This window comes from Tyto alba, unplaced genomic scaffold (genome assembly GCF_018691265.1).
Source record: "Tyto alba isolate M040663 unplaced genomic scaffold, T.alba_DEE_v4.0 Super-Scaffold_23, whole genome shotgun sequence".
In the NCBI taxonomy this organism is placed as follows: domain Eukaryota; kingdom Metazoa; phylum Chordata; class Aves; order Strigiformes; family Tytonidae; genus Tyto; species Tyto alba.
In genome coordinates, this window is record NW_024881297.1 from 23,820,225 (window position 1) to 23,829,040 (window position 8,816).

Below are 8,816 nucleotides of genomic sequence, written 5' to 3' on the forward strand. Positions count from 1 at the left end.
TCTTACAAGGTGGAAGGAATAGCTCCAGCCATGTATCAAGTCCAGAGCCAAGTAACAGGAAGACTGCTTTTCTGGGAAGGCCACCTTCTTTTGAATGAAACACAGGTGAAAGATAAGACTCAGCTTCTCATAACTTGGATTCAGTCAATGCCTCAGCATAATGTGTTATGAAACACAATGAATACAGTTACTAATGATGCACATAATGTAATTGCTTCTCAATACCTCAACTGAAAGCTAAGTTGCCATGCCATATAGGAATGCTTCTATTGAGTCAGTCCAGACGTGCAAGAGAAATGCAGTCAGAAGCCTAGCTAGAGGGTCACAATTTCCACTGGTGAATTATCAAGTGTCACATGATTACATGACCTGTGTGTAGGTGGTGCAAAGACATATGCATTCCAGGCAGCCCATGAATCTCAGAGATAGAGCCCTTTCTTGTGACTCGATCATGGCATAGGTGGGAGAATGCATGACACTGAGGCTTCATGGCATTCTCTTAACAGTCTCACCTGCAGGCAGAAGAGCTGTTGCTGTCTAAAGAAAGAGGTTAAACTAAGGAGGCTTTCTAGGGCACTGAAAAGCTCTTCCATCCCTGGTTTCATGGCAGGAATGCTCCAAACTGATTAAGAATGTCATATTCCAGGTCAGTGCTCCTCTCTCTGCACAAGTTGTCTGTGTATCTTCTTGTAGTAACAATACTTCCCTGGGGCAAAAACCCCAGCTGACAAAAAGTGACAGGCAATAGCCATCAGTGGTTCAGTTACCAGGTACCTAACAGGTTTGGCTTCTGACTGCAGTGTGCTGATGTGCCAGCTGGTGCTACACTGACAAACTTAAAAAAATGCCTAGACAAGTTGGAAAATGCTGGGAAGGAGGCAGGAGTTGTGGTCAACCTGGGTATCACACAATAGAAAGAATAAATATTCTGGAGGTAGACCATAGGACGTCAGAGACCAGGAACCCCATCATAACACAGCTAGTGAGGGAGGCAAAGTCTCAATGCATGACTAAAGCAATAGAATAAGGAAGAGAGGCTCAGGTTCATCAGTGACCGGGGAAGCTTCTAGACCAGACTGAGCCTGGCAAAGGACTACCAGATTTCCACCTGAACTGAGAAGGAAATGGGATCTGCACTTCACATCAGGAAGTTCATACAGAAATTTCAAACTGACAAGTAGAAGAAAGCAGACCAGTGCACACAGGATGCACTGTTCTGAATCCTATGGTAGACATTGCAACCTCAAGTAAATAATAGGATAGAAGTTGACTTAAGTCAAATAGTAAACAAAAGTAGAAAAAAAAATGTCTGATATGAACAAGATACAGCAACAGAAAGTCAAAACAATGCTTTCTATGTTTCACAGAATTCTCTAAGATGGTAATGATGGCACAGACCCAGAATGCTTACCTTAAACAAGGACATGGACACAGCAGGTATAAAGGAAACATAGTGATAGGAAGGCAATGGAATGTGGAAGTCCCAGGGAACTAATATTTCCAATTATTTTAATCACTCTGAAGTAAAATGTGAAATTTTTACATTGAACACTCAGATAATACTAGATTTCTAGATGCTGTGAATAACTGTTTCAAGAACAGGCAGCTAGGAAACCCACAGAATGGGAAGCAAATCTTAATTCAGTCCTGACCAGTGCGCACAACTGGTTTATCATATTTCTGCCATGTACCTGAACTGTAACAGTATCAGGTTCAGCACTGCTACAGACCCCCAAAGCCAGAAGATCAACTACTGCCATGCTCAATTTCAAAAGACAGGAACCACACAAAGGTAGAAAAATCAATGAACCTAAAAGGGGAACTTTAAAGAACGGCATGTCTTCTTAAGACAGAGAGACTATTTCAAGACATCATCTTAGTCTCATAGCAAATGAATCCTGCCTATCAAAGAAAAAAAAGCTTTGAGGAAGCCTAAAGCTAAACTTAACGGCATTTAAAAAAAAAAAAAAAAAAAAAAAAAAGAACCATCTAGCTGATATTTCTTGGGATCAAAGTATCAGTACAAGAAACAGGGGGAAAGCCAACAACAAAGCGACCGAGGTCAGGTAGCACTCAGCCAGGGTGAAGGATGGCAAAACTGCATGATCGATGATGGTATGCAGCCTCTCACCCAAAACTGCTTCATTGCCAGAAGACCAAAGGAAATCTTTCCAAAAAAGCATTCTAAAGCAAGCATGGGGAACCTTTGACAGTGTAGTATTATATACAAAATGGCCACATTAACACAAGCAACTAAATAATATTAGTAATAATAAGCAGGTACTTCTATAAATACGCTGTATGGGGTAGAATCATCACAGCTTTTGTAAAGCAAAGGGCTGCCTTGCAAACCTACCTCAGTTCCTGAGCACGCCAACAGCTGGTACCTGAGGCAGATCTGATTGATAATGTCTGCTTGGATTTGCAAAAGAAAGTAAGACTTCTCATAAAAGCCTCTTAAAATATCTGAATCGTGATGGGATATAAAGGCTTGAGATGGAAAACCACTTAAGGGAGGAAACGCAGCAAATAAATTATAATAATTTTTGTGAAGCCAGGTCACTCTCACAAGAATCTCTGCTATATTCGTAAATGGTGTGACAATCATCCAATGATAACTGTATACTCATGACAATAAAGAGAAAAACTACAACATGTTGCAGACACATAATATTGAGATACTCTGTAGTAAAACAACAGATGAACTTCAGAATGAGAAAGTGTAAAGTCACACACACACACACAAAAAAAAAAAAAAACAGCCCTAACCTTACCTACTAAGTGTCAGGTGTTCAGTGGGTTATTTTCAGGAATAAGATTGAAGCAGAGTCTCTTATGAGAATAACTACTCAGGAGCACTCAACAAACAAGAGGAATGCTAGAAGGTACTTGTAAAGAGAACAGAAAAACAAAAAGGAAACAGACATATCATAACATTAATCTGCATTGTGCCTGTACCCTGAATACTGCATTAAATTCTGGTCTATTTGCCCATCTCAGAGCCAATACAGAGGTACCTAAAAAGGTCCCAAAAGAAGCAGCACAGCTGATCAAAGGAACAAATCAGTTTCTAAGCACAGGATGCCTGAATAGATCAGGATTCTGCAACCTGAAGAAGGTATGGAGGAAGGGATAGGGGTCTCAAATAATGAGTGGAGTAGTGAAAGTGAACAGGAAAACACTATTCACTGGTTTTTCACATACAATAACTAGGGGACTTGAAACAAGAGCACCAGGTTTAAAACAAGCACAAGAAGATACTGTCATATAATATACAGGCAATGTATGCGACTCCTTGCTGCAAGGTATGTAAAATATCATAGATTTTGCAGATTTGAAGGGAATAATCACTTTTCTGAAAGAAAATTCCACATAGAGCTCTTAAATATGATGATTTCACCTTTGTGATCCAAGAATTTCCTGTCTCAAATCACTGGAAGTTTAAAAAACACTCTCAGGAAGCACTGTAATCTGACTGTTATGTTCTCATCCTCACTAGGTGTCCTCCACTGACTACTGCACAAGTCTCTAGTCCATTTAGCTGCCAGACATTCCTTCACAGTAATAATGAAGTATTATTAATCCTGTGATAGAACAATTGCCAGCTTGGGATCAATGTTTTCCCCATCTGTCTCCTAAGCAAAATGTGGTCTGACCTGCCTAGTTAGATCAGTAGCCATAAGAAGGATGTATTGGTGTCTTTGCTCTTAGTTAAGGAACCATGGCAGCCCTCTCATCAGAACAGTTCAATTGGAAGGGTCCTACAATGACCATTGAAGCCCAACTGCCAAGAAACTATAGGCACCAGGTTTCTCAGCACTCAGCAGTGCATTCAGCTCAGGTTACAGAGGAAGTTTGTGCCTTGCAGCAGCATACGCTCCTGGCTACAGCTCACCCTATCTGTATGGTATTTATATCTGATAACACATCAGACTCCAGAACAGAGCTGTGGCCCCTCAGGTAAGATGAATGGTGTTCCTCTGATCTGAGAGCACCTAAAGGGGTATCAGAAAAGCAACAGCACCTCATGTCTTGCACATGATCAAAATCTGCCACTGTCTTTTTGGAAATTAATTTCAGACATGCGCTGGCTGTCATTTTCCTAGATTCTCCAAATTTGGCAAGCGAAGTATGGCATACAACGGGCACTTACCTGAAGTCAAGGCAGAAAAATACTTTTTCTTTCACATTGGGACACTGAGGTGGCATCAGTTCATCAGTGATCAATGAGCCAAGCATGTTCTTCATCTTTTCTCCTCCAAAGGTATCCGGTTACCAAGGTACCTGTGAAGGAAACAAAAAACACTTTATTAATAAAATTCTAAATTAATATTAGGATAGCAAACTCCTGAGAGGATATTTGCATTTACAAAGGTTCTTACCAGATGTTTAGCTCTTTTTTTGGGACAACAGCTCTTCCTTGAAGAAAAAGTCAATAGTGATGCAGTGCTGCCACCTCAAACACAGCTCTTGAGGCAGACAGCTACCAGGCAGCCTTCCTGTATAGAACAGCTGAAGGAATCTCGGGCTACAACTCTGTAGCCACAAGTTTAAGAGAGTCCAGTCCCTGATGCGGGCCACTGTGACTTTCGCAGTTGTGATCTGCAGACACATTTGAGAAAGAAAGGAAGGCTGATTATGGTCTGCTGTTCAAGTTGGAATGGAAAAGCCTAGGCCTGTATAATTGAAGTTACAAAAAAGTTTGCAACAAGCTCTGTTGTTACTCGTTACAAATGCAAGTCCAAATTCTAGAGCTTATGCTTTTCTTCATGGTTACACACAAGTATCTTCCAATATATTAGCAATATTTTAAATAGCCTGCACAAATATATTTTAAAATAGTTCTTTCAAAGTATTCGGGAAAGGCATACTCAAACTTCTGTATGAGGAAGCAGTACAGTATACACACAACACACCTTACAACTTGGCTTGTCCCTAAGTTTGAGTGTCCTTTCCCACAAGATGCATGTGGCTCAAATGTATCTGCAACTGGATTTTAAATCACATTCATTTGCCTTTACAAACACCAATTATTAGACTGCAAACTAGCACACAAATCTTATCTTGCCTCATCTCTGCACAAGTGGGTTTCCAAAGAGAGTACCTGAATATTCAAATAAACCTACAATTTCCTAACAAAGGACCCAAAACCAGCATTCCAGACTATGATTCTTCAAACCAGATATTTAGTAGCAGCGAACTTGTAAAGACATGGAACTTCCCAGGCTAAAGTCTAGTTAGACAAACTTCACTAACCACAAAATGGCAGCCAAGAACACTGTGCGCCTGCAGCCTCACACCCCGACCAGCACCCAGGTTCCTCTGCCCGGGCGAGCAGCTAGGCCATGGGAGCGCAACGCCTTCGCATGGCAGCGGTGAACTATCCCAGTACTGACCTGCCTGTGCTTCTCTAGAGACCTAGCTCCAAATCCTCATCTAGTAGTTAAAATAAAGCTCCAGAAAAACAAAATCAAGCCACTTCTCCAGAAGCTGTCAACATGCTTTATCAGGCCCACAAAAACAACAGTTACTAAAGCTTCGCTTTCCTTTCTGATTTTATTGAGGGAGTATCTTCCATTATGAAACTTCAGGAAACAAGAGAAACTTTCAATACACAAGGACTTTCATCCACTTTTTGCTTTCTCTTCTTGGTAGAGCTGCTGCAGTTGAGTGTCAGAGTGCTGTGTTGATTACAGTTGCCAGAGGATTTGCTGGCAAGTTTATTTTATTAGTAGTCTGTTTAATTCAAGTCAAAATATGGTTGGAACTTGAAGCCTTCAGTCCAACTTCGGACCCTGCTCTAGCCTGACACTTGGTCTATCCGCTTTGTTCAAACTGGATCATCTTGCTGGTGCCAGGTCCCCCAAACATGAGAATTAAAGAAATACTCAGGCAGAATAACTGCAGGAACTGAATATGGAAGAAACTTGACACAAAGCCAAACTATTCAAGAACAGAATGTCTGGACAGAGAAACCCTATGGCATCAAGGCATGTTTGTCACTTAATTAACCCTGGTTCTGTTGTTAAAGAGAAAGAAAAGCAATCCATGAAGGGGCAGGCATGTAGCTGACTCCCAGCGTAGGTTCACAGCTTCATCTTAAGCACCAAAGTTTCCCACATGGCACACAGAAAGCGGAGTTTCCCCACAAAGAGCTCACCATCCCATCTGGTTTACAAATGCTCTGGTATCTTCAGTGTCACCCAAATAATCCCAACATCCTATGACTTCAGCCTCATTCCTTACATAAAAGATACAGTAAGAAAGCCATAAGCAAACAAAGGTTAAGTGCTGTTTCAGCCTTTGGAAAGACATTTGCTAACTACCTCCTTCTGGCACACTTCTTTGATTTGTCAGTAACAAAATACTAACAGGATTAGGTTGCCAGCACAAGCTACAGAATATTCAGGATTCCGTTCAGCAACAACCAGTCTAAATAGCTTGTGTAGAAGTTGGAAATTACTTAGAGTTTACTGCACAAGCAAATTTGTCTTCAGCTGTCCTTTTTTATTGCTGTACTACCAATTTAATTCAATTAATGCATACTGCAAGCAGATGGGGGAGAGATCCAAAGCCACTGGATACAGAAGTAATTTTTTCATGCCTGTGACCTGTCACTTTTCTTTATTTTTTCCCCCATCTTGTTTTGCTTCCTGTGCACCTAAGAGCAAACTGTATAGTTTCACCTAGGGCTCTGAGTCAAGCAGCATTTACTCAGTCTCTCACTCAGGATAATCCTAAAATATCTCCTCCTTATTAAACTACTGTGAAGTAATTTTCTGGTTGGAGCCTCCTGCTGCCTTGTCAATCTCTTCCCTACTTGAGAAACATACATTATCCAGAACTGCCCTGACTTGCAGAATGCTGAAGAATTGCCTTAAACACTAAGTCATTAACAAGATCTTGCTATACTAATGTGTCATCAGAATTGCTTCAACAACCCCTATGACTCCTCCCCACCTTGTTTGCCATGACAGCTCTCGTTTTCTTCCTTAAATGATATTGAGAACATATACGTGTCTATAGTACATGCTATTGCCATAGTATTTAGCTTCTGCTTGGGCAGTTCTTCGTGACACAGAAGAGCAAAAACAATCATCTGCTATTGTAATGAATTGCCCATGTAGAAGTTAGTGCAAAAATAGAAACTGATATGCAGGCACAGTTCTACAGCTGACTCAAATGATCTGGTACTGAGCCGTGCTAATACCCACTAGCTGAAGATTTCTTCCCATTACTTCAGGGATGGCTATTCAAATACAGGCAATTATGCATGTGCTTGGACACTAAACTACAAGTCTTATGAAAAGCAAAATAAAAAAGAGGAGAAGGAACAGAGATATTAAGAAAAAATATCTCTTATAATTTGTTTTTGGATTTATGTTCATCTCTAGGGGATGAAAGATGACTCCAAAGAGAAAACCAATTTTATATTTCTGTTTTGTTTAGCACGATTATTCTACAAAGCTAGTATTAAGATGAAAATAAATTTAGTTACCATATTCCTATTGGGAAGGATGAAATTAAAAACATGTCTTTGACAGGACAAAATATTTCCAGCTTATCACTAGCCTGTATGAAGAAAGAGACTCAAGGAAATGGAAGTGGACATGATCTTAAGCACAGCTCTGGTTTCTAAATCAGTAAAGGTAAGGTAGCGATGAGGAACAGTAAGATGACAGTCAAAAATGCTGCAAATTAGACCTTGGAGCATTTGCCCATGAAGGCTGAGGCTGCCACGAATGACAAGGATCTAAACTCAGCTAAGTAGAGGAAAAAAAAAATTAATAAATTTGTGTCATTCTCATTCCCACTTTTAGCCTATAGAAAGGAGTCAGGAAAAATTGAGGCTACAGCAACAAATAAAGGAATATCAAAGTTTGAACTGCTGGACAGAAAAAAGGAACAGCTCTTAAATCCTAGCCCAGTGGACCCTGCAGTCTCATGGATCCAGAAATCTCCCTGCCACACTGAGGAACGTGTCACAGTCATACTACAGAGACACCAGACTCAGGGAATACAGAGCAAAGACACCATGCAAGTAGCTACCAGCATGTGAGGGATACCACCCACGACCTGCTGTATTTCATCGCTCCTGTCCATGCTGTGCAGAGGCACACCAGGGCATCACCAGCTGGAACACAGCGTTGCCCCTGGCTGTGCACAACCGCCTGCGCCTCCCAGCTCCAGTACTGAGAGGCCTTATTCTTGCAGACTGACCCAAACTCCCTCCTGCACCCAAACTGTCCCAGCAGCGAAGACTAGCAGCAACCACAGATGACATCTCTAGTAAGCCTGGAGCTTCATCACCTACAGGAAACAGCAAGGCACAGACTGTGCTTAGGGTACCCTGTAACACACAATACTATAGATAGATAGTACACACAGTGGTGGGAAACAATCTTTCTATAACCAGCAACCTTCCGCTGCAAACATTGAGAGTCAGTGCTTCACGATTTTTACTAGCTGGAACACAGCATTTTAAGGATTTTTTTTTTCTTTTCAATATAAGAGGACTTCCCCCACCCTGGTGCCCATGCTTTCACATATTTACTCTAAAACAGAAGGACACATACATATGGAATGCTTAGCTGTAACAGGGATGCAATAACAACACAGCAACATCTTTGTGCTGAGCATATGGGTGATCTCCCTGCAGACAGGCAGGGTTTTCGGGATGTTCCACCCTTCCTGCTTGCTGAGACTGGGTGGGCCGGACGCTGGTCTGCATTGCTAAAAAAAGAGAAGGCTGATGCAGGGATCCAGGCTTACGAAGCATTTGGGTGGGGAGACAGAATCAAACAGTGCTGGTGACA